The following is a 26,186-nucleotide window of genomic DNA, read 5'->3' as shown; positions in this document are numbered from 1 at the left end:
CACCTCCTCTTGTGCCCACTGGTCCCTGTCACACCTCACCCCTGCTCCACCAGCCCCTCTCAGGGTCCCTTTCCTCCCCCTGCACCTCCCTTCTCCATCACCCATCTCTCACCGTCCCCATCCAAGGCGTCCTCGCTGCTCTCAGCCCCTCGCTGCCTCATCCCACCTCCTCTGTCCTCAGTCACCTCAGTGCCCTATGTGTCCCCACCACCTCGCCCCCATCTTGTCCCTGCCACCTCAGTCCTGTCACTCCACTGGCCTCTCTTAGCCCTGGTTAGGACAACCAGTCATCTCAGCCCCATCTTGTCCCTGTCACCCACCAACCTCCTTCACAACCACTGTCCGCAATCACTTCAGTGCCCATCTTGCCTATCACCTCAGCCTCATTTTGTCCCCGTCATGTCAGTGTCCCCTCTTTGTCTCCACTCTTCTCCCCACCATCTCAATCCATTTGCCCCCACTCGCCTTAAACTCACATCATCCTCACTACCTCCTCCTCCAGCTTGTCCCCATTGCCTCATTCCCATCTTGTCCCCACCACCCCAATGCCCCCAACTTCTCCCTGTCACCCCCGCGCACCTCCTTCTCCCTGCCACCTCAGCCCTGTCACTCCACTGGCATCTCTTCGCACCAGTTGTCCTCAGTCACCTGTGTCCCCCCTTTTGTCCACTCTCACCCACTTGCCTCAACCCTGCACAAGCCTCACTCCTCCCCTCATCTCGTCCCCAGCACCCCCATCTCGTCCCCAGCACCCCACTGCCCTCATCCTGTCCCCAGTACCCCCATCTCGTCCCCAGTGCCCCCACTTTGTCTCCATCACCCCAGCACCCCCATCTCGTCCTCCCCTCCCCTCCCCTCCCCCCCGCAGACCTAAAGCGCGCGCCAACTCTCTGCCCCTCCCCCTCCCCCTTCCCATTGGCCAATCCCCATAAAATCCCCGCCTTTCCTTTGACCGACAGGCCTCTCCGCCAACCAATGGGCGGTACCGTTCTGTGTACCCCTCCCTGCCCCCCCCTCCCTCCGCGGGCGGGGTTGGGCTGTGACGTGCTGGGGGGGGGGGGGGGGGGAGGAGGGTAGCAACAGTTGCCTCGAGACCTGGCGCGAGGCGCCATAGTGACCGTAGCCCTGGCGACTGTTCCCTGCCAACGGCAGCGCCGCGCAGCCCCGGCGGCCCGAGGGCGGCGGAGCCCGGCGGGGAGGGCACGAGGTGAGCGGGGCCGCGGGGAGGACCGGGCCGGACAGGCCCCGAGTGGGGGTGTCCCGCCGGTAAGGGGGGAGCGGAGCGGGTTAGGGTGTGATGGGGGGGGGTGGGGGGCTAGGGCATCGCTGCGGGGGCTGGGGGGCGGCTGTGGGGATCCCCGGTCCGCACGCTGGCAGCGACCCGCGGGGCCGCGGGGGTCGGTCCCCAGAGGGTCCCCAGGGAGGAGCAGGGAACAGGCAGGGCGGCTCGGGGAAGTTCCGGGAGGAGGCCCCGCTGTGGCTCCCGGTGCCTCCCCAGCACACCCCGGTGCCCCCCGGTCTCCCCACGGTGCTCCCCGGTTCCCTCCGGTCTCTCCCCGGGCTCCCCCCTGTTCCCTCCGGTGCTCTCCGGTCTCTCCCCGGTCTCCCCCCGGTGCTCCCCCCCCGGTGTCCCGCTGTCTCTCCCCGGTCCCGGCTGCCTCGGAGGAGTCGGCGCGGAGCCTTCGCTGCGCTCGGGCGGTCCCAACTCGCAGCCGTTTCACCGCTTTTCTTCCCCCCAAAAAATCCCCCTGGTGCCAGCCCCGGTGTTCGGCCGGGAGAGAACCGAGCCCGACCTCCGGCTCCTGCCCTCCTCCGGACGCGGGGCCTCGGTTCCCGGGAGACAAGCACGCTGCCACCCCGGCCGCTTCCCCTGTTGCGCTGGGCTGGTGCCTGTCTCAAGCAAGGAGTTCCTGCAGTTTGACCAAATCTTTCCGTTCTTTGACTTAGATACAAAACTAATCCTTTTTTTTTTTTTTTTTTTTTGGAGGGGGGTTGCTTTTGAACCAGTTTCAGAGATGTTAGTCAAGGCTTTTCTCATCTGTTTCTGCCCAAGCTTTCCAACTTTCTATCTGCTACAAATCATTTGAGAATTCGCAATCCCTGGTCTGGGAGGGGAAACAACTTCAGCCAAAACATAAAACTTTGTCTCCTCTGAAACTGGGGTTCATTCTGTGCCTCCACTCAGACTTTCTGATGGGCTTTGCTTCAGTTGGTTTAAGTTGAATTTGCTCCGGTCTTGGGTTTTCAAGAACTATTTTCAAGTTCTTTGCCTAGTGAAAGGCTGCTGGTGTGTGGGGGAGGCATCTCAGAAGGCTTTTCTCATGGTTGTCTGCTTGAAGATGGCTTGGGTTGGCCAAGGCCAAGGCACCTGTCCCTCTCTTTGAGGAAGCCTAGGATAGGCAAAGTGAGATGTCTGACCTCCAGATGGCCAAAGGCAGGTGAGGAAAAACCGTGCTCATGGGACCAAATTGTGGTGGTGGATGCCTGACAGCAGGGCTGGCGTGTGGTGGATCCCACAGTGGTACCCCCTATTTCATTTTGGAAATCGTATCTAAAAAGAAGAAAAAGAAAAAGATGGTTCTTGCCATCTCGGTATTGCTGTACCAAGGGACCTGAGATTTGTTTGAATTCTGTGGGGGCATTTTGCGTTTGCCTTTTGGTGTATAATGTTGTGGGTGTGCTCTGTTTTTTGGTTTAAGTCTTTAGAGCTCAGGTTCTCAAAGCTGTACCTGTAGCAGCAGTGTTTAAAAATGCTCATCTTTTCAAAGGGAAGCTGGAATTCTCGTGTATTTGCAAGATCTTGGCCTGACGGCTGAAAACACGCAAAAGCAAGTGAGGGTTGACAGCTGGAATTTCTTTGTCCCTACTTGCTTTCTGCAAAATGGGAACAATACCAATGAATTCAGAGGTGGTGATAAAGAGCATCCAGTGCTACAGAGGAATGCAAGAGCCAGGTCTGTCAAATTTCATATGGGACTCCCACAGGCAGTCCCTGCTTTGCATTTCCCTGCTGTGCCATTTGCATCTCATGAATTCCTCTCATAGTACCATGTCCCTGTGCTGGGGCCCTGCCTTCCAGCTCTGTTCCCTGTGGAAAGGCCCAATATGGAGCGCAAAATCCCAAGGCTGGGCTGCAGCCTTACCCTGTGATCTGCCTTCTCAAAGAGTATTTTGTGTGTTTGTCACTTAAATTTGTATGTCAGGTGTGTAGATTGAGGCTTATCGTTGTGAGGTGGCTTGGCACAACATGCCCTGTTGAGTCGCCTGCAGAGGGGAAGGAAGGGAAAGGGGCTCCTGTGCCAAGGCCTGAGGCTTAGCAAGGTCCTCAGAGTCAGTATTAAATCACGTGTTACATGTGTATCTGTGCGTACATCTGAAATACACTTACTCTATCCTTTTGCCTGTGTAAATAGGAAATTGTAATTTTGGGCTGTAATTCATGAAGACATGAACAGGTATTGCCTCCAATGACGTCAACAGCTGTTGTGTATCCTTTGTCTCTGTTGCTAAATTAGGAATGACAGAATGGTTGGAAGGGACCTCAAAGCCCACCCTGTCCCACCCCTGCCATGGACATGACCTCCCCAGCAGCCCACGCTGCCCCCAGCCCCATCCAGCCTGGCCTTGGGCACTGCCAGGGATGGGGCACCCACAGCTCCTCGGGGCAGCCTCAGCCAGGGCCTCACCGCCCTCAGGGGGAAGAATTTCTTCCTTCTATCTCATCTAAATCTCCCCTCTTTTCATTTCAAGGCACCCTCCCTTGTTCTATCCCTATACCCCATGACACAGAGTCCCTCCCCATCTCTCCTGCAGCCCCTTTAGGTGCTGGCAGGCTGCTGTGAGGTCTCCCCCAGAGCCTTCTCTCTTCATCCTGTCCTCACAGCAGGGGTGATCCAGCCCCTAAGCATCCCCATGGCCTCCTCTGGACCTGCTCCAACAGGACCAGCTCTTATGCTTTTTCAGTTAAGTGTATTCATTGCCACTAAAAGTTACTTCTGCACTTGTTATTTCTCTACCTTTTTGTGACAAAAATGTCTTCAGAGATGACATCAATTTAGAGCTTCAGTCAACGGTTAATAAGCGTTGCTTTTCCTAGCTCTGTCAAAGTAAAATAGATGGCGCCAGTCATTGTCTTTAAATAGTCTCGTTCTTGTAACACCTCGGAGCATAGACAGCTGTTAAGTTTAATCAGAACATGGTTTTGCTTTTAATATGAGCCTATAACCAAAGCCCATGTATTGCATCCTTGCCTGTTTCCCTTGTTCGGTTTTAGCACTTGAAATTGAAGCGCATTCGTGGTGTGCAGAGTCACAGAACGGGGAGGGCAGTGCTGATTCAACAGGCTTATCTTAACACCCACCTTCTGGGCCAGAGCTTCTATTTAAACCATCATCTGTCCCCGTCCCCCCCCCAGTCTATCCCATGCAACAAACACCAGCACGGTTATGGCTGGGCCGGCAGCCAGCTGGAGCAACGCCGCGTCCTGACTGTGTGCCCTGGGAGAAGAGCACAGGCATGCAGCCCCCAACTCCGGGGCTGTGCTGCTGGGACTTGGAGCACACATGGGGCTTCTTCCTGTGAGCTGTGCCCTGAGAGGAGGTGCCTTGGTTTGTTTGTGCTGGCTGATCTCTATCCCTGCGTTCAAATGTTCACAAACCCGCCTTATTATCTAAGAATGTGCTGGCTTCCTTCTGTCAGGCCATCTCTGCCTAACTAGCATGTGAATTATGCCAACTATATGCAAATGGACAACAAGAACAATCTTCAGCACAAGCCACGTACTTCTTAATACACTGAACAAAGAGGAATCCTCTTGTACAGGGCACTACCTGCAGTTAATCACTTTTTGCATTGCAGAAAGCATAGAGGCAGTTACTCAATGCACATTGTACACAAACCACTTCCAGTCAGGGAATCAAGGGAGAAGAACCGACACCTTCAGCTTTGGGTCATCTTTTTATGAAGGATTGCTGTCTTTGTGATTCACCCAGCTAAAGCAAGGACTAGAAAAGTTAAAATTTGCATATTTCAGCCAACTTTTTAGAATAACATTTGGCTGCGTGTAGACATGTGGTTTCATGTCAATGACTGAAAGTCTTCTTCTTCCAATAACCTTCGTGCTTGCTTATGACCCAAGGGGTACGGCAGCTTCTGTCCAGCACTACGTTTACAAGAATTCTGAAGTGCAAGAGGAGCGAGCCTCTTCCCAAACTTTATGACTGGTTTTGTTTTTGTTAATCTGGTGTTCTACAGGATTTAAGAGCTGTAGAAGTGCCAAATGAAGGCATTTCAAAAGTAATTTAAAGGCAATTGCTGGTTATATTTTTTCAAAATGAGATTTCTACTAAGAAATTAAGAATTTCTTTTTCTGAGTTTAACAAATGGCTTAGAAGTCTCAGCATAGTATGAAAGTGTCATAGTGACAGGGCTTTGAATGAGATTAGCAACTGAAGGTTGCAGTTGCTTTCAAAGAAACAGGTGTTACAGGATGCTGTGCCAGCGAGGACTTTATATAAGCAAATACAAAAAAGAATCAGCTTATTTCTTTCCTTGTCCCAAATCAATACTTTGCTGAAGGAAATCCTCAGCATGGGAGGAAAAATTGTACCAACTGGCCATACCCTGCACCAACATGTCGTTTTGATGGTTGGTGTTGTAAGTGTCCAGTCTCCACGAATCGTTCCTTCTGTTCGAGGTGGTTCTTCTCTTCCTTCGTATGCAGGGCTGCTGGCCTGCATGAGGACAAATGACAGCACGCCATGAAGATCAGTATGTCCCTGCCTTCTGTGGCTCAGCGATAACTTAGCCCAACTTCTTTGGGCTACCTGTTCTTTACAAAGCTTCTAGTCCTTACACAGAAAATACTGGAAGACAGGTAGGAATCATCAGAGGGGAGGAAGGGCCAATGCCTGACACCTTCCCCATGCTTTCAGGGGAAGCGGAGAGACTCCCTGCCAGTCATGAGCAGAAGCAAAGCAAAACCAGGAGACAGGGATGCTTCTGTAGGCGCCCCTGCCCGGGGGCTGACCTGCTGGCCCGGCTGCTGCACAGCTTTCTGTTGCTTGCTGCATCCATGCTGAGAGGTTTTTTTTTTTTTTTTTTTTTTTTTTCCATCTTCTGCGAGGCAACAGCAGCGGTGGCTCCTGGCGTCACAAACAGCGGTGTTTGCTGAGGGAAACTGTATTTTCCTCTTCTCTTTTAGAGATTCACGGTTACAGTTTCTCCTGTGCACCTTTGGAGTGAGTGTTTTTCCCTTTCTGTTGGAGCTGAACATGTGTCTGTGCACTGGCAGGCGTGCTGCAAATCCATGTCTCCTCGGCTGGCTCTCCAGAGCTGTGTTTTTTTAAGTGCCCAGCTTGTCTGGAAGTGCTAGGGTGAAATCAACACCAATCCTATGTGGTTCAGGAGTATTGCCTGTGAAGCACTCGGATCATGTGGCTGGTGGGTCTTCGAGGTTAATGCAAGTGGAGGCCCCCTGTGAACTGAGCACCTAATTAAGGGTGCTCCTTCTTTTGGAGATGTCATTAGCGAAGACTGACAATAAACATCCAGAAAAGAGGGGAAAAAGGAAAAAGTGCAGGTGGAATGATTATAAGCAAGCAACCAAAGAGTAACGAGCGATTTCCTCCATCTTCCCTCTGGTTAGTCATTTTTAGGTTGTTCTTTAGTATTAGCTTAAGATCCCATTGCTGCCATGACAACTCTGCAATTATTCAGCATAGTTTCTGACTAAACACATACAGCTGGTCAAGCATCCAACTTGTTTGAGGAATTGCATTAGTTATTTTATTTCTTCTAATCCCTTTTGGAGGGTATCTTGGATGCTGGGAGTGCAACATGCTTTAGAAAAAGGAACCTCATGGAGACAGGTAATAGCCCAACTGTAAAAGAGAAGGCAAGAGTTTAGTAACATTCTGAGTGTAACCTCCCTGCTCTGTGCTAGGATATCTTTCTTCTTTCTCTTCTTTTCTCTCCCACCCTGAGTGGTCTGGAAGGTACAGCCAAAACTCAATATGAAATCCAGCTTTGGGATGTGAAACACTGGGGCAGATGTGGGTAAGTGCAAATGGACCAGTTCCCTCTAATTTATCTTCAGTCTTTGCATTTAAACAAAATATTTTATGTGATGTTTAACCTTCTGCCCTCATCCCCCAGAAGAACATGAAATGTGGATCTTTTCAAATAGTCATGACCTTAAATGACCAATCATGGGAAGAAATCTTTCTTTCATAATACAGATCATAAGGGAAATATTGGCTTCTGGTCACCCAGTTGATCTTCAGAGCTTACCTCTTCCTAGCAAGTATTTATTCCTTTTAATGTGGTAGATGCTTGGCATTGTTCAGAAGACTTGCACTCACCAGAGAAGTGAAATCTTTCACCCAGGCCTTAAAACTTTTGAAGAAAGAGTGACCTGTCCTCCATGGTTGTTTGAACTCAGAATGCAGCTTTCTCTCTATTAATAACCTTCCATAAAACTGTAAGTGCAAAATTTGCCCTCCATGTTCTAGGCGCCACTTCTGTTACCTTCACTTGCTGAGGCTAACAACTTGCAGCACCATGACTGCAGCTGGGCATCGTATAAGTAGAGGTTGTTCCTGCTTGTGGCTTAGCCCAGAGGTCTTTTGGAGTAATGTTCCTCCTCGAGGGAAAACGTCTCCTGTATCTTCCATGAGATTGCGCCCAACACCTTGACCAGATAACATTTATCAGATAGGAGCCGCTGGGTGGTCGGGGCTTCTGCTTGCAGCACTGACACACGTGCATTGACATTTTGGAGTATTGTCTGGTATGCTGCAAACACGAGACAATTGTGTAAGGTAAGGAGTTCAAAGACAGATAATTTCTCTTTCAAGTTATACAGGGTCACCAAAAGTGCTTTTTGATTATTGCCACTGCTGGTTTTGACATTTTCATTCTTCCCAATCTAGCTGTTCCATAGAACTTAAAGAAAACACTTTTTTTTTTTCTAAATAATAATAAAAAAAGTGGATTCAACATTTCTGTAGCGTCTAATAAACTGTGTTCTCAGAATTTCAGTATCCAGGTAAACCTCAGAGTTGGCCTACAACGTAATCTGGCTCAAGGTAGAAGCACTAAAGAAATGTAGCTTCTTTCAGATTTCTTCTCTAATATCAATTAAAAATCATTAGTGTTTGAGCTGCTATAGTGCCAGGAACCCCAGTATAAACTGCGAATACATTGTCTGGAGTGCTGCAAGAGGTGCAGCGGGGTTGGTCTCTGCTCCTAAGTGCTGATACAAGCAGAAGAATGATTGTTTTATGAAAAGATGGGGGTTAAGGATTTCGTGCTGGCAGCATGCTCTGGTCGCAGCAACCTCCTGCTGCAGCCCCTGTCCAAGACATTCCAGTGCTGTGCCTCATCTGCTGCCTGCTGCGTAATCCTTCTGCTTGTTGGGGGAACGGCTGTAGCCATAGCTTTTGGTTACCAGGGAAAAGCCCAATGTGTCTTCAAGTGCTGGCCTGCAGAATGTGGAGGATCTTTAGGGTCGCTGAGACACAGAACCCTGCCAGATATCTGCTCCGCCAAGAGCAAATGCCCTCCCTTACCCATGGGGTGGAAACACAGACAAAGGAGCTGTGGTGTCGGTGCTTAATAAACTGCAGACCCTGGTTTTGGAGTTGATTTTTTGGGAGCCGGTATTTCTGGTTCTTAATGCTCCCCTGGGGACACTAGAGTGAGGGCCAGGCAATGCCCTTCTGCTCGTTCCATCGTCTGCTGCCCCAGGTTACAGGGCAGTGGGGTAAGTCTCTCAAATGCAAGCTGAGGACCCGTTAGTTCTCTGCATGTTTCCTGGCTGCAAACACCTGGAAAAACACTCTGTACCTTACTATAATGTTTAGGAGTTTTTAAATCCGCTACTGTTGCCCTGCAGGGAAGTGTGCTTTGACTTTAGTTCCACAGGTCTTCATAGCTCGTGTGTAAAAAGTGCTAATCGTCTCTACCTTAATGAGGACTGAAAGGAAACACTTTAATATCAAACTGAGGGCATGTCTGTTAACAAAATCTCTCCATGTGTTCATTCAGACACTGGAGCGAGCTATATTTGTATGTCTATGTGTGGAGATCTATTTAAAAATATGTATACAAACATGTATAAATTATAATATAGCATAGCTCCAAAATAAGCTACACTGAAGGGTGCTGCTTCCATGTTTCTGATGCATCTCCTTGCCTCGAGACTTGGTCCTCGATGGCTTTCCACGGGAGCCCTGTGCCCCCTGGGGCTTCCTGTGCTGTGGGGCATGAATTTCATCTCTGATCAAGCAGCTCCCGGCTGCTGCTACCAGCTCTTCATCTACTGCGGCTGCTGAGTCTGTGTGGGAAACTCTGCTTCAATTGCTCTGCTTTCATTTCCATTTTGCATTAGGGAAAAAATTCAACACCTGTGTTTTTCTGGGAGCCAGAAAGTTGAGATGAATTGTCTTGAAAGAATTAATATTTATTTGTTGAGTGCTTTGAAATCCTCAAATGATAGCTGCTTTAGTTGCTGATCAAAATCAAACAAACATGCATTGTTTCGATGGTGCCATTATTGCTTTGCTTCATGCCCTTTCAGGATATTTTGTGCAGAAACCCTTGCCTTTGCCATGAGGACACTGAGAACAGAGGAGTGACCTCACCCGGCTGTGGCTGCTCCGTGTCCTCCTTCGAGAAGTGCTTGGTGCCATTGCTGCCTTTTTGTCTCCCCTTGTCTGCATGGGAGCTGCTGTCCACAAGAAGCACCTGCTTGGAAGCTGCAACTCCCCACTTTGTTCTTCCCTTGTCAGAGGGCTGGAGATGTTGCAGGGTTCTATCTGGTAAAGATGCTGAAACCACACTTAGAGCCATGTTTCAGTCTTGAAAACTCAGAGGGCAGGACAGGAGAGAACTTAGAAATTCCTTAATTTGAGAGGTGTTTCTGGAGAGCAGAGTGATTGGGCAAGTTTTTCCTCAAGTGACTCTAGTATTATGATTCTCCAGTTTGTTTTATAATCCAAGTGAGCATATTTTGTAGAGTGCATTCAAAAAGTAAACTTAGAAATATTTGTGAGCATGATCTACAGAAAAGCTAAAACTCTGGTATATGCTGCTCAGTTTGCAGTATCTGATGCGAAACATGAGAGTTTCTGTGAAACTCCCTCTCTTTGCACATTTCAAGAGATGATTTATGTTGGGGATTGAATTTTTACAGCTGTACTCTAACCTTTTGTCCTTAAAACTCAAGCTCTTTTCCTAAGTACCACGAAATAACTAAATCAATACATCATACATTGCAATTCTTATTCATGTTCCCTGAAGAATTACCTAATACTTTGGTGATGAGTCTCTTATTAGTCTATTATTAAGGAATTTTTGTCATAGCTTTAATTTTGGCAGCTACTTGGTGAACTTACATTCTGATGTTGGATGACAAAATGTTTTGTGGTGTGAATGCATCTTCCCAGTTTCTAACTGTTTTCTTCATATATGAGGATTGAATTGTGTGATTAGCCTGAACGTTACGTGATGCTTCTGCTGGAGAAAAGTAAATTGTGTATGGATGTATTTCTACTTTACACTACTGGCTTGTAGCCATCCTAGGCTCATAGTGAATTGAGAGATGGTAAGAACTGGTAGCCTGTTGCCTTTATGAAATAATTTTCATACCTTTTTTCTTAGGTCTATTAAAATTAGTAGCTTGTACCAGAAAATTCAGAAAAGAGTTGAGCCTACTGTCTTTTCCTGGAAGCATCATCTTCTCCCAAATCAGCAGTAGCATGTGCTGATGAATGGAAAATTCAGGATCAGTTACAGAAGGTACGCAGTAATAGGTGGGTCTAACAATGTAATAACAAAGGATTTTAGTTTAAAGTCTGCCCTACTTTCTGCCCCGCAGAAATCTTAGTCGGCTGGGTACAATGCACTGACTGTGCTATTCCTCTGAGAAAACAGTGTGTTGAAAACCTCCTTTGGAAATTGAACTAATCTCTGTGTTGGTGCCTTTTCGTGAGTTTGCAACAACAGTGAGTGTTTTCTTACTGCAGAAGCACAAACAAAGCTCTTGCTGGGACACGTGTCTGTGCTCTCGCAGAACTGGAGATCAAGGCTGCAGACATGATTTTGTTGTTCTTTGCAAATGGCTTCAAGCATCATTGCTGCAATTGTATCTAAGACAGACACAACAACGTCTTTTGTGAACTTCAGACAAACTGCTTGTGGTATTCTTTTGAGTTATTTGAATTGTGCCTTTGAAAGAGCCCTCAAAAGCTTCATGTCAATGTTGGCCGTTCAGTTAGCTAACTTATTTGGTGTGTAGCTATTGTTGGAGGAAAAAAAGTAAATCAATGTGCATTACAGTTTGCATTAGTTCTACTGGAGTGCTTTTTGCTTCAGCAGTTTAAGTGCAGATGTAGAGAGACATTGGTGTCTTTTTTTCCCTCCAGCTACAGTAAGTAGAACTCCACAAAGAAAATCGTCATACTTGATTTAAATATATATATGCTGTTAATATCTTTATTGGATGTATTTCTCTGACCTATAGCACTGAACTAATAAATCCATTCAGTTCTGATTTAATCATGCTAAACAAGAACAGAAGCTGGGCTTCCTGTTTCAGAAGGCTGAACCTGGAAATTCAGAATTAACAAAATCTACTTTTTTTTTTTTTTTGCCTTTGAAATAGGCAGATGGGATCATGTAACATAACACTTACTAAAGTTTATTTTGACTGAAGTCTGATGTCAAGTAGTATCCCGAGCAAATATTTCAGAATAAAATACCATATTGCTGACTTACAACTCTGTTGCTGTTAGTTTAAACTAACTATGGGTATAAAATCCCTCGTATTGGCATGGATTCTGTTAGCAGAACAGTAATTGTTTGTGTATGGTATCTGAAACCAGTGGTGTTTTCTGCTATTGCATTAATGGAAAGCATGTTTTGACATCTTCCCCTTAGCTCACTGACTAAACTGTCTAGATTTGGAATTCCATCTGGCTGCAGCAAAGAAACTCTTCCCTCTCTTCACCACCCGAATCTCTTCTCAATAAATAAATGAACCACAACAGGTTAATTGCCTTTTTAAGGGCGCAAATCATCCTGCTTTTGAAATTGGCAGTGCAATGGTCCTTACTGGCTACCTGCCTCACCGAGGCTCTCCAAGAGGTATTGCAAGCTTTTTGAAAATGTTTCAAGTTGTTTGAAGCACGTTTGTCTTGTAAATACCGTGGTATCATAGCTCATGAGAGACCTACGAGTCAGGGAGTATGAAAGGGTCAAGTATGGATGTTGTAGAAACCCCAGCCCCATGCTTTGAGTAACAGAATAAATTAGTTTCATCTGTCAGTGCTAAAAACCATCCACAGTTAATGCTCCTCAACCTGTCCTCTCTGCCTTTTCTAAGTGTTTCTAAGTGTGTTTTTTTTTTCTTTCTTTTTTTTTTTTTTTTTCCATCTTTGTCTTGTTGGGGATGAAAGCTGCAAATAGGAAGAATATGGGGAGATTAGTGTTATCACATACCTTCTGGTTTGCTTTTTTAAAGACTGGTTTTATGCAATTCAGTTAATGATAGAAAAAATGGTGGAGAGCAGTAATGGGTCAATAGCTAAACGATTCATAATTTAAAAAGAAAAAAAGTAAATGCTCAATACCACTGGAAGATGTGAATGCTGACTGATCCCTCTGACGCTTTTTAAGCTGCACAGCTTAGACAGGAGAATCAGTCTGAGGTGATTTAATCAAGCCACCTGTGCAATCTCTCCTACTGAAAAAATCCATTGAAAGCTTACCAGCCCCCACAGAGGAGCAGGATCTTGACTCCTAATGTCTCAAACTGATCTCCTTCTCCATTTAATGACAAATCTTCATTGTTCCTTGCAGTAGAACAGGGGGAGATTTGCCACTGAGTACTCAGAGCAATTCACTATTTTCTGCCACTATTTTTTTTTTTTTTTTTTTTTTTTAAGCAAAAAACAAGAGCAAAAACAGCATGGGTCACTCACTTCAGGCAGCTCTGGAAGATGCTTCAGACCTCACTGTTCAGCTTGTGCTTCTGTAGGCTTTGGTTTCCAGGTGCTACAGCTCAGACAGCATCTTTGCACCTCCCGTATTGTTTCAGGAGGAAAGGAGCTACTCCTGCTTTATCAAGTTTTGATACACAAGTCTCCTAAACTGTGATGTCTGCAAGGGAGGATGACCTTGCTTACAACAATAACAAGTTTCATTAATCCTTGAACTGTTAACTAGGCTCTTTGTGTGAATTTGTAAACATCTGGCTAGCCAAGGGAGCTCCACCTTCCTTCAGGAGCCCTGATTCCTCCCCCACAATGGCCATCTCATTCCTTTGTTTTACGAATAAAAATTTGGGGGGCTTCCTGACAGGGGACCAAGAACATTCTGGCGCTTGGTTAGGTGGCTGCTGGTGAGGTGCACGTGGACGTTTGGTGGCACAGGAGGGACCCTCAGCCAACTCTGGGCATCTCTCACCACTTAAACTGAGCCTGAGCAAACAAGCACAGCAGGCTGTCACCATTTGAAACATCCATTAAATAAGAACAAGGAGATGTCCCAACCACTGTGTCTTGCGGGCAGTAACTTGCCTTTGTCAGGTCGATCCAACGCACCATGCATTCTTCCAGGAGAAGATGGTGATGCTTATGGTATTGTTTCTCACTCTGCTTTTTTACCTTTTTTTTTTTTTTTTTTTTTTTTCTCCTTTGTACAGTGCTGTTAGTATTTTTGACTGAAAAAGTATTCCTAGAAAACTTTTTTTTTTTTTTTTTTTTTTTTTTGCTATGCTGATTCTTTGGCCTTAGGAGGGTAGTTACTCTGCTCTCAGAGCTGACAGCTTTCCTTTCTAGAGGAGATAGATGTGTTTTTCCACCCTTGCCTAATTTAGATGCTATTGATAGTTTAAAGAATATTATTTTGCAGAGTAATTAGTTACTTGCATTAGACTCCAAATGAATAAACTATTCCATGCTTCCATCTGCAAATTGCAAAACTGTTACATGAAGTTTACTGTTACAGAGCTATAGGGACTCCAATTTAATTTTCATTTAATCAGTTCATTTTATGGAGGAAAATTTATATCAAATCTGGCAGCCCTTTTAATAGGTATGTTTCAGAAATGAAATAACGGCTGCTTGTGGTTCCAAATGTGCTGTGACATTAGAATTTTTTCTTTAAAAAAAGCCATTATTGCGTCTCTTAATTGTGAAATGGGCAGTCATTGTATGTAAAGAAATTTGTTTTAGCTTTAAAAGGTTTTGTCATCCTCTGCTGCAGGCCACTGTTGTTGCTTACAAGTGCCACCCCAGCCCTGAAAATGTCTCATAATTTGAAAAACAAACATTTTCTGTCTGGCTTCTATTAAAACATCTAGCCTGAAAACCTGAATGAGGCTAGTGACATAAATCGGTAGGATGCTCTCGGTTAAGGCAGATCCTACTTTCTTGGTTTTGTTATATATGGAGTGGTAATTTGTGTCGAGAAGATGGTTGATATTAATAAAGAAGGGTGAGATGTTGGACTGTGGCCATGGGGGTCGGCAAGCCCCGTGGTTGATAATAACATCATACTCTTAACGATGAGGCCATCAGGACTGTAAAGAGTTTAGAGGGAACAAAGAAGGGTGATTCAGGAGACACCATGCAGTCTCCAGTTGCTGTTCTCCAGCCATTAAGGCATGGATGTTTCTGGGTGTTTGCTGTTGTTACATTCAAAGTTGTTTGACCAATTAAAAGTTGTTTTGAAAAGAACTGCTGTGGAGAGAAGGGTATAAGAGGGGAGCCTGCCCTCAAGATTAAAAAAAAAAAAAAAAAAAAAAGCAACACGATGTGATGAAGTCACGTCATCAATAAAGAAGCAGGAATGAATGAAAGCAGGAATGAAAAAGGAATGAATAGGGACCGGCTAGCAGAACGGAGACCAGGACGGGAACAGGCACATTGATCTCCTCATGAAGATAGGTTTGGCCAAACTCAGCAAGCCACCCAAAGAAGCTCGTACAGAAAGTCACTGGAAATGGGCGCACCGGAGCTGGAGAGAAGCTCAAGCTGAGAGAAGCGGAGCCGCGCACACAACTGCCCCTCGCTGGTAAGCAGTTGCGCATTATGGGGAATCATACGTCCTGAGGAACAAAGACTGCCCTGGTTAACCTTACAGCATATTCCCTTTATTAACAATCAGTTTATGATCCTGAAATATGGGACCAAACGGAGGTCAAGGTGTGGGATTCTGCTACTAAAAACGACAAGTTTGCGGTGGGATTGTTTGGCACCTGGCGAGCAATATCTGAGGCCTTACAGAGCCATGTGGGGCCACAGTCAGACACGTGTGGCTTGCCAGGTAGTGAGGGAGCTGCGGGCTCCTTTACTGATCCGACTGCTACGCCATGGGCCCCTCTGCTGCTACAGCCATCGAAGGCTTTTGCTGTTTCGCCCCCTGTTGGCCTGAACATGCCTTTTGACCAAGGCCTCATTGGCCTTGAAAAGGAGATGGATGTGTTTTCCTTCGATCCAGGAAGAATAGGATACGTAAGGCCCGAAGACCGAGTTGCTTTACAACTTAAAGCGAGACATATTGTTCAAAAGGAATGGAAAATGGAGACTTTTAAGTCATGGAACTTAAAGGATTGTTTGTTACCTTTCCTGATTGTACGTATGTATAGGCATACGCGGGTTTAGTATGTAAAAGCAATGTTCTATATGTTTAGAATGTTTGATGTTCATGTGTGCGTGTTTGTTGGTGGAGTGTAGACTCTCCACACACCCAGCGCTGTTTACTTGCCTTTTACAGCTTTTATACTTTTTATAAATATTCTTTTATATTACTAAATTCAAAGTGAGTTGAGACTTCATTTATAACAGTTTGGAATGAGGAAATGTGAAGTAGGAGATGGGGTGGTACCCATGGGGGAAGGAGAGCAAGGATGTAAAGCTCAGCACACCTGATGCCCTCCTCGCCTTGCTCACCTCTGGTGTTGTGGCTGCAGTGGGGCCTTTGTGCACCCAGGGAGCGGGGTGGAGAGCAGACCCTGCGCCCAGGATCCTTCCTCCGCTCTGGAGGTGCTGGAGGTGTGCATGGGCTCCTCACCGTCCCTGCGTGGGCTCTGCTCCATCCGGCTGCTGCCCAGTTCGTAAACTCGGGCATTCCTAGCATTCCTCCCAGTTTGTATCGCAGCTACACAACATCTAATTACACTTCCCTGCAAATCTAGCCAGCAAATTAACATCATAATAGATCTTAAGGTTTGGTAATCACTCAGAAATGTCACTGAGCTTGAAGAGTGCTCTGGTTCCAGGGCAGCAGCAGCAGCGTGCAGGCTGCTCCTTGCCATGCCCTCGCCTTGCAGGTGAAAATTTGTTGGCATTCACTCTTCCTGAGATGTCGTTGTCCTTAGCAGCACCTTCCTCTGCTATGACGGGTTGTTCTGGCAACTGCTCCTGATCCAGGAGCATCGCTAAATTTGGGACTGAGCTCTCAGAAGCAGGATGTGTTGATCTTGGCGTTGCGTGGTGGGGGGCAGCCCCCCCAGAGGGGTACAATTCCTCGGCAGAGTGTATGCCGAGGCTCTCTTCAAATGCCAGCCTTCTAGATCCTCTTACTGCACTGCTGATCAAGCTGGACATACACACAGAGCACTTAAAATATTTACCACAGCTGGGGAAAACTCAGTGAAAGTAACACTGCTGTTGGTTCAGGAGCTGCAGTTCCCTGGTTTCTAGCAGCCCTGTTTCTCCTGCGTGCACATGCATGTGTGCTTTGGGGAAGGAAGGGAGGAACTGGGCTAGTTATTGATAGAGGCATGGTCTTGTGATTCTGTTTGGACTTGGAAGGTATCCTAGTAGAGAGGGATGAAAGAAACTTAGACAAGACTTTTTATCTTACTACTGCTTGGTTTTTGATGGCTTACTTATTGGCATAAAATATTCTTGCCCTAAGACTGTTCACACTTTTTTGCTCTTCAGATACAAGATGCTTAAATCCAAATTGCCAGGTAATTTGGAGAGTGCCTCTCATGTTATCGTGTCCTCCAGGAGCTGGTACCCTATTTTTGTTATATCGATGCTTTCTGTTCACTGTGAAGCTGTGTGGGTGGTGGTGAGGCACTGGAACAGGTTGCCCAGAGAGGTTGTGGATGTCCCATCCCTGGAGGTGTTCAAGGCCAGGTTAGATGGGGCCCTGGGCAACCAGATCTTGTGGTTAGTATCCCTGGGGGGGGTTAGAACTGAGTGATGAATGAGGTCCCTTCCAACCCAAGCCGTGCTATGATGACAAGCTGTATGGTTGACTTTGAGCAGTAGGCCTCCCAAGCTTTTTGCTGACCTGAAGCATCTTCCCCTGCCACTTCTGAACACAGGCAACTGCTACCTACCTTCTTTTGTCCTGTCACAGTTTTGATTTTTTTTTTTTTTTTTTTTTCCAAGCAAAATACCTACTGAAGTCTCCAGAAGAGTTGCCTTTTGTGGAGGTGGAGATGAGATGATGCTTGCCAAATGGTAGCAGAACTGGTTCAGGGTCAGGTCTCCTTGTTGTCTGTCAAGTTCTACCGTAGCCTTCACTTGGACAGGGCAACTGCATTGCTTCTGCCTCCCCTGCTTTACAGCCTTGTCTTGGTACAATGAGGGCTTTTTCATCACATGGAAAGCTACGAGCCCTGAAGGATGGACATCTTTCCATGTTTTAACATGAATCTCTTCTTTCACAGCACTTCTGTGCAGCAGGAGCAGCAGGGATGTTTGCCCCCCTTCACTCTGGGCACAAAACTGAAACAAGTGTTTGGGAGTCCCTGCACGGAGAGGCCATTACCCCCAGAGGGTAGCTGCATATTCTGGCACACCAAAAACGAGGGCATTCAGGGTAGGGGGCTAGTGCTGGGTGCTGGAAACCCCGTGAAGCCCAAAGCTCCTGCATCGAGAGCGTCCTGTGGGGCTGAGTAACCTGGGTGTCCTCAACCCCCCCATGGCTCTGCCTCAGTTTCCAGCTGAGCTCAGCCAGCGTCGGCTTCGGGGTGAGAACGGTCTGCTGTGAACTGAGGTTGCTGCCTTTTTGTAGGAAAAGCGGGAAGGAGTGAAATAATAGTTAATACTTAATGCATATGAGCAGCACTGCTGCGCAGGTTGCCTAGCAGCCGCCAAGACAAGCAGGAGAATCAAAAGACCTCTCTGGGTGAGGGTGGCTGGAGCTGGGTTCTCAGCTCGCTGGTGGAATCCGACCCGTGCACTGGGGTTTTTGGAGGGGGAGGAGGTGGTGGAATTTACCACTAATGGATATTTTAGCTCTGTCAGATCATCACTGGCTGCTCCCCCACCCCCATCTGTTTTTCCTTTTCAGTTTTTCAAGTGTTACTTGGAAAGCGTTAGCTAAAGGGGAGGTGTTAAAGTTTTGTATGGTTTCTGGAGATGGAATGGGCAAAAACCTCTCAAAGCGACTTTTTCCTTCTATTTAAGACTGTATCTCCAGCAGTCTGTAGATTGTTAGAATTTCATAGTCTCCTCAATATACTGCTCAGCACAGGCAGTAAATGCTCTATAGACTGGAAATAGCATCTGCAGTCACACTTTACTCTTCCAGCATCACAAGAAGTGGATGTGGGTTGTATTTGCTGGAAAGCAAAAGTAGGATACTTTGGGGGATAGGAAAGGAAGTTCAGCTAGTACATGGTTGTGAATAACCCCCCCTCCTACACAAGGCCAGAAATCTCCAGGACTATAAGGCTGTATTAAAAACCACTAGGAGATAAAAATTAGGAAGGCTGACTGTTTAAGTAGTGAAATTGGGTTCTTTGTGATGTTTTAAGTAAAAGTTAGAAAGCCTGAAGCTTCTTCCTGGCAGGTACAGCTCAGTGGGAGTAACAGGACTCCCGAAACTGAAGCTGTAACACCCCCCACTCACGATAAGAGAGGTGTCAGCTTTCAATGTTAATGTATTTTCCGCATCCCAGAGTAACTTTTTAGCATATTAAAGGCAAGAACAGGGGCACTTAGCAGAAATGAGTGGAAAGAGGAAAGTCTTGGACTTAGTTTGCTCATCTTAATAAGGAGTAAGAACAGTGGTTCTTTCATGGCAGCGAACCTCTTGCGCTCTGATTTGATAGGACCTGGGCTAACGCCAGCCAAGAGCTCGTTCTGGTAATTTTGGTGGAAAGACCGAGGGGCAGCAGGGTCTAGACAGCGGATTCTGGCATGCCTCACTGGCATTTCAATGGGACTGGAGGAATCAGGAGGTTGGTTGTGGTCATCTCTGCTTGCCCTAATGTGGCAGAGATGTTCCTCTTAGCCAGAATCATCCGTGGAAGTCCTTTACTTGGCCAAAGGTCACAACATTAAGGCATGTTTTAACCATATCTCATGCAGTTTGGAGACTGAAGTCTACCATAAGGCAATAGATAAGGAAGAGGATAGTGTCAAGGAGTTTGAATTATCTTTCTGTAATGAGTGTAAATGCTACCATTTCACCTCAAATCGCTGCAAATGATGTGCATTCTGTTGCTTTGCTGGGGAGATGCTTCAAGTACTGATGTTTCTTAGTTTTCAGTTGTCATTTTTAAGGTGCCAAGCTGTGCTCAGCTCCTGGCTCTTGCATGAGCTGCTGCTCTCTGTTGAATGCCACTCTGAGCATCATGAGCACAAGATCACCACCCTGCTCCAAAATGCTCCAAAATGTTCCAGGACCTTCCCTTCTGGAGAGCAGGAGGCCTGTGACTGCGTCTGAGAAGGAGATAAATGATAAATGCAGTCACCTGCTAGAAGACTGAGGAGTGCTTTGGCGGCTGAGATCAGCCATTGTTTGAAAATCAAGTCCTGCAATAAAGAACAGAATTTCCAGAAGACCTTATAAAAAAGTCCTCAGTACTAGAACACTTACTAAATCCAATGGATGGGTGATTTCTGCTTTTCGTGCCATCAGCCTCTGAGAAGTGAGTGGGCCTGCTGCAGTGCCCTGGACTGTGCTGGTAGGAGATAAAGACCAGAGAAATTGGCACAAGTGACACTGACAGCACCCTGCACTTACTGCAGTGATATGGTTTAGCACTAATTACTGTGAAGGTGAGCTGATGGGATGCCCGTGCCCAGGCTTAAATTTAAAAGTAGGAGGGACAAATTCTGCCTCAATTCTGTTCCTATTGAATTTGGGAGACTATGACAGCAGCGCATGTCCTTAATGGTGATTAGCAAGCACAGCAGAACTTTTGTGTTTTAGATCATACCACTGTGCTCAGGACAATGACTCGTTTCCACCAGCCCAACAAAAGTCTCTATTTCTATAGGGTGCAAGCTCTCCCTTAAAATCATGTGGTTTTGAATTTTTGCTTGTGATTAGTTGCCTCAAATTGTAATTTAAAAAATGGGAAGTAATTAATTTAAATTAGTTTCCCATGCTCATGGAATGAGAAGAAAAATCTTTCAGGTGAGTTTCTATTTTCCATCAAACCAGAGCTGACTCCCAGTGCTGACATCCTAGGGAGCTCAGGACCCCCAGGTACCACAAGAAAGAGCAAACCTGCCCTAAGCCAGCTGCATCCCCCTTGAAAGGGATCACCAGTTCTCCTGGGAAATTTTTAGTACTCTACAAATAAGTGGAGGAAAATAAAAAAAAAAAAGCCAGAGAACTGCTGGGGTTTGTCTGTCTGGGTAGCTGTGTCCATGGGGTGCCTGTGCCGGGCTTCCCTGGGCAGCGAGCCCCGGGGAGGGCTGCTTGTTACCCTTTCTAAAAGAGGTTAATAACATTTGGAAAAGATGTTATTTGAAAAAAATAAAATTAAGAAAAATATATTTGTTATTTGGAAGAAATAAAATTTTAAAAATTTTCAGTTCCTTTCAGTTCCTTTCCTGGATGTTTGTTTTAAACAGCTCTAAATCCGTTTACTTTGGAAAAAAAATAAAAAAATAAAAAAAAAACAACAAAACAATCGAGCACCTAATGCACACGAGGCCCCTGAGCCCCCCCTTCCACACTCAGTTACTATAGCAAAGAGCATTATTTGTCGATCCTCCCCAGGCTTCTGAAAATACCCGCTGACATATTTAGTGTGCTTTCGCCCTGGCGTTGCGCGCTGGGGACCTGTGGGCCTGGCATTGTTTGGTTTGGGAAGTGTTCCCCGCGTTGCTCAGCAACGCACCCTGGACGCGGGAGCGGGCTCCGTCTCCTCTAGCAACCCTTGTTGCTCCCCAAACATCGCAGCCGCGCGCGCCAGAGCGCCTGGCCCTGCTTCGTCACCCAACATCTGCAGGCGCCTTCCGCCCGGCCGCGGGCCCCTTTGCTTGCCGGCCCACGCCGTTGGGCCTGCTGATACTCGCACAGAGCCTGGATGAGGCCACGTTTTCCCCCACGTAGCACCTGAAAGTGCTCGGAATTAGGGCTAAAGCTGACTGTCTTGCTTCCCACCCCTCTCTGCCACCCGGTGGTTACAGGATTTGAAACGACTCCAGTCGTCCCACTCGGCTTGATAGACTTGGCATGATCTTGGGCTGTCAGTGCAGCGCTGAGGACGTGCATTTAGAGCCGAGCTTCACGCTGCTGCTCGGAGGATGGGAGAAACGGAGCGGGGCCATCTGTGTCTGCCCCTCTGCTGGCCAGAGCAGAGCCTGAAGGCTCCGTGGGCTGAGGTGGCTGTCGGAAAGCCACCCGCTCTCCTCTCCTGGCCAAAAGCACTGTCTCCAGGAATTCCTTATCCCGAGAGGAGTTATAAATCCGTTCATTCTTGTTCGGTAACAGTTCTTTTTCTATCTGGACACAACTGCTGCAAAGCGTGAGCTGTCAGACTGGCACATGTTTGAAGCCTTTATCTTCTCCCATCCATCTAGAATGCATCTGTCCTATTCCTGTCCGCACCAAAAATACAGCTGTGCCTTTCTCCAAGTGCACAGTGTTCAAGTGCATGTTCCCAAGCTGCTTTTCTAGGGAATCTGAAGCAGCCTTCCCATTTCTTAGCCTTTCCAGGAATAATTGTGTGGCTTTTAGACACTTTGTGACTTTTGTCTGGGGTCACGTTCAGTCTGCAGTACCAGTTACCAATAGCTGTGTGAACATTAAACCTTCACAGAAGAAAACACAGCTCATTTCCTGGTTCCACTGGCAGCAGTACACTGCTCTGGAAGGCTGCCTCTTCTGTCCCAGCGCTTGCTGCAGCACGCACCTAGCAGTGCAGGGACAGAGCTGGCAGCTGCAGCTTGCAACCCGTCGCCAGCCTGTGACCCCTGGATGAGCACACTTGCGAACACACACAGGCAATGTGAATTTTTTTACTCTATGTTCAAAAGGAGTACCATAGTACCATTGGCAAGCGAATCCCAAACTCATGAGAAAAGCTGGCCCCAGAGACTCTTTGACAGCCTTGTGTCCTTTTTGCCCCGTGGGAGGTTTTGCTGTGGCGTGAGCCACTGCACAGAGGGCAAGACCCCCTTGAGATCCCTAGAGTGCTGTGGTGTTCCTGCACCAGTAGCACCAGTCACCAGTCCCCGAGCAGGTGGCACAGCCTGGAGGAGCATCTCAGGCATAGCTGGAAGGATGGTGCAGACAGGGCTTGTGCAGGCATTTGAGCAAAACACTGGAACACTTCTTGTTCCGTTCCTTGCCCCGACTCCTTTCTAGCTTCTCAAACCACCAGGTACAAACCTGCAGCAGTTGTAATGCTCCTGACTGCTCCTTTCCCTGCCTCGCACTGTATTTTCATGCACCTCGTGATGAAGTCTTTCCCCTGCGATTAGCTGCTGCTTTAAAATCTGATTTGAAGTTGTCTTGTTTCTGAATGGCCAGCCACAGTTTATGTTTGTGGCTTGTTCTGCTTAACTGTTAACCACCACAACACTTGGAAATGGTGCTATATAAATAAATAACAGCACGTGGAGCTGCACTGGCAGTGGTTACTTCTGCATTTGCCGTTTACCAGATGGGCATGGTGGAAACAGCTGCTGCCGCCGTCCCACATCTAAAAGAAATTCTGCAGCAACTTGCCTGCTTCACATGGGAATTGTCAAAAGGGCAGCTAGCCTTGAGACCATTGAAAGGATTGGCTAGTCTAAACAAGTAAAAAATGAGGCCTGATGAACATACGGCTTTAGATTCTGCTGTTCCCTAGGAGTTAATGTAAAATAAGGGACATTCCATATTCCAGTCTCCTGCCATGGGACAGGCTGTGCAAGTGGGCCTTGCCAAAGCACCATTGAGTGTCCAGCGTCATGGCGCAGCCCCTTATCCCACTGGGGAAGGCTGAGGTGTGTTCGGGTACCTGGGGTAGTGCTGGGGGCTGCAGCCTGCTGGGGCCATGCTGCCAGGTGCTCTGGTTCAGTGCATGACTGCACCTCGAGGGTTTGTCCTGGTAAGGAAGCTCTCAAGTGCTTTTGTGCCAGGGTTTTGCCTAACACATCGCATTTCCCCTGTTGAATCACAGTGCTGGGAAACCCTACAGTGTATGCGTAAAAATATGGGAAGATGATTCATTTGAGCTCAGAACCAGGGCTTGCTTTCACCACATAGCGCCAATGTGTGTGGTGCCCGAAAGGCCTGCAAGTGGAACAGAGTGTAGTGTATGACTGTTTTTTCCTCTTTCTAGATGTGAAAGCATCCTGACTGCTCAGCACATCTCTAGAAGTTGTTTCCTGGGCAGTGTTATTTGCCATGGCTGTAACAAAACTTTTCTGAAGTCAATTAGCTAGCTAATAGGATGCAAACAAGGATTTTCAAGCACTTGTTGACCCGGCTGTGCCAGTCTAAAAATCTGGAAGCTGTTGAACTTTTTCTTGACACCAAACCACTGGGGCTCTTGTAGGTAAGGCTATCAGGATGCCACGGGTGCAAAGCAGCACAGCAGTAAACGGGCAGTGTGCTGGTCCTTGTATTACCACACGCCAGAAGGGATGTGTTCAGGTCTGAAGGAATCAAGTCCTGCTTTTGGCGCTTGGAGAGTGTTTGAATTGTTAAGCTAAAAAGAAAACGAGGCTGGTTTGTGTATGGGAGGGAGGTTCACGAAGTTACTGTGCCCATGTTCAGGTCTGCAATCTGCACACATGGGATTTGTCGTCACGCTGCTGCCAGCTATGTTAAACCATTGCAGCTTCTGCTGTTCGGCCTCAGATGGCTCCGATTAGACAGCCAGCACAGATACATTCCTAGCTCTCTCCTGCCTCCATGAAAGTTACTTTTAAAGAAACAGCAAAGATTACTGAGCTGCTGTTACACACAAGTTACATATGTATGTGTGCATATATATATATTACATGACTTGATTCCATTAAATCCAGTTAAAGACTGAGTGTATATTTGTATTTCAGTATATTATTAACTACTGCTAATAAAAGCTGTTTCCAAATTTGTGTTTTTCCATGAGGACCATGTTTCTGAAAAAAACAGCTATACTGCCTGCTGCCCTCGAAACCCGTGTTTTGGGTTTATCTGTGTTTCCAGGTAACTTAAAGCTCTTAGACAAGCAGTGTTTGCTTCTGTTTTAAATTAATTTAACCTAATCACTGGAAGGCTCTGGTGCCTTCTCTGTTTATATCATTTTGAAGCAATTTAATAAGCAGTCTCTCCAGAATCAGCTTATTATCAAGTTCCTTGTCATATTTGCTTCCCCCCTTCTATCCCCTCCACTTACCACTGCTTATTAAAAGGCTAAAGGTTATGACGTGGTTCAGGACACCCTTTAGATGAGCTTGCTCAGGTGCCAGCTCCTGTCTGTCTGGCGTATCATGGTTGCCAGATATATAACATTTTGGATAAGGATTAGGTTCAGGTGCTAAGCAGCCATACGTACCTGATATGTGTGACGCCCCTGATACATGGCAGAAGCTTTGCTCTCCAAGACTCCACTGTATTGTCTGAAGGACACTGTAACTGTAATCCTGAACGTGGGTGCTGCTAGAGCAGGTTCCCTGGTTCAGCTACCTGAAGGTCATGAGTTTCTTCTGGTTTCACCGATGGGTGCGCTGAAATCCTCTTTTCCCAAGGTGGGATACAGGGCGCAGACGTGGGAGCATGCTTGGCCTTTGTCTCAGCTCAGAGCTGTATGGCAGCAGCCTTCTGTTTCTGCATATGGGCCCCTCTGACTTCTGGGTTTTATGGGCAATGGGAAAAAAAAACAACTATTTTACTGATAGGAATTTCAGGGAAACACCTGTTATTTCTTGGAGGTATCATGCTTTGGAGACAGGCACAGCAGGAATTAAAGATGCATGTGGAGGCAGGAAGTAAGCTGGTTTTAATACAAATATTTGTTCCGTGGTGGTATAATTCATGCGAATGCATTTTTATTCACATAATATAAAAAAACTTTTTTCCAAATACAGACACTTCCTTTCTGTGCTGCAGCTAAAACACAATTAATCCTTTTCAGGGCAAATTATTAAATAGAGTCTATGCCAAAATGTTGAATGAAATGGAAAATACTAAAGAAAACCTTCTTGAATAAAATAGATGTGGCATAGAGAGTGGTGGATAAAGTCAATGGATTGCGTGCATCTGTTAGAAAAGAAAGTAAAAATCTGCTGTTCCTCTCATTCCTTTTATTATTTTTGATCACTTTTGAGAGTATTGAGGGTTCTGAGTAGTCAATATATTAAATGTAGAAACCCTAGTTCCTTTTTCTAAACTTGACTAAGTTTGTCAATACACAAGGGACAAAATACCATTTAGAGCTTGTATAGCACATGGTGGTTAAATAGCACTTTTATTTAGTCTGAATTCCATTATTGTCATTCTGCTTTTCCTATTTATTTAAGCTCCAAGCTGGCTTCAAAAAGGTTCCAGAAACCAAATAACTATTTTAAATTGTAAACTTTCCTTTCAAATATGCAAAAAATGTACAAAACCAAGCAAACAGAAAACAAACAAACAAACAAACAAACAAAAAAAATTGGATTTGAATTTAGCTCCAGCAAGTCTCAGTGTTATGGATGAGAAATAGTTCATTTTTTCAGATTAAACTACAACCTTCCTATTACCACTTTTTTCAAAAGACTGGGGTTCTTGGTAAAATAGCAAGTATCATGAGATCTCTTTACAAAACTCAGAGCTGTATCATGACCTTGTATACAGAAATGTGACTGTATGTGATTCCCTGATTATTTTACCACCTGGTCAGCCTGAAGTCCCCTGAATAAAAAGGAACCTCGGAGCACAAACTGTGCACAGTTGAGCCTCCTGGCTGTTGGGTGTACCGGATCTCATTAACTTGTGGTAATGTTAAAGAGACACAACGGTTA

General features: G+C 46.3%; 1 protein-coding gene across 4 annotated transcripts in view; it reads left to right on the top strand.

Moving 5' to 3' along the window:
- Positions 1-1,081: 1,081 nt before the first annotated feature.
- Positions 1,082-26,186, top strand: part of RFX2 (regulatory factor X2) — a 59,110-nt gene continuing 34,005 nt past the window's right edge. For 3 of the 4 annotated variants that reach the window (XM_082779872.1, XM_082779868.1, XM_082779865.1), the window contains exon 1: positions 1,082-1,207. The gene's annotated coding sequence lies outside the window, so the exon portion shown is untranslated. The remainder of the gene's footprint in view (positions 1,208-26,186) is intronic. The other variant, XM_082779866.1, reaches the window with a different exon arrangement.

This window comes from Aythya marila (genome assembly GCF_965140915.1).
Source record: "Aythya marila genome assembly, chromosome: 27".
NCBI lineage: Eukaryota > Metazoa > Chordata > Aves > Anseriformes > Anatidae > Aythya > Aythya marila.
The sequence above is the reverse complement of the archived record's forward strand: the minus strand, read 5'-3'. Positions and strand labels throughout refer to the sequence as shown.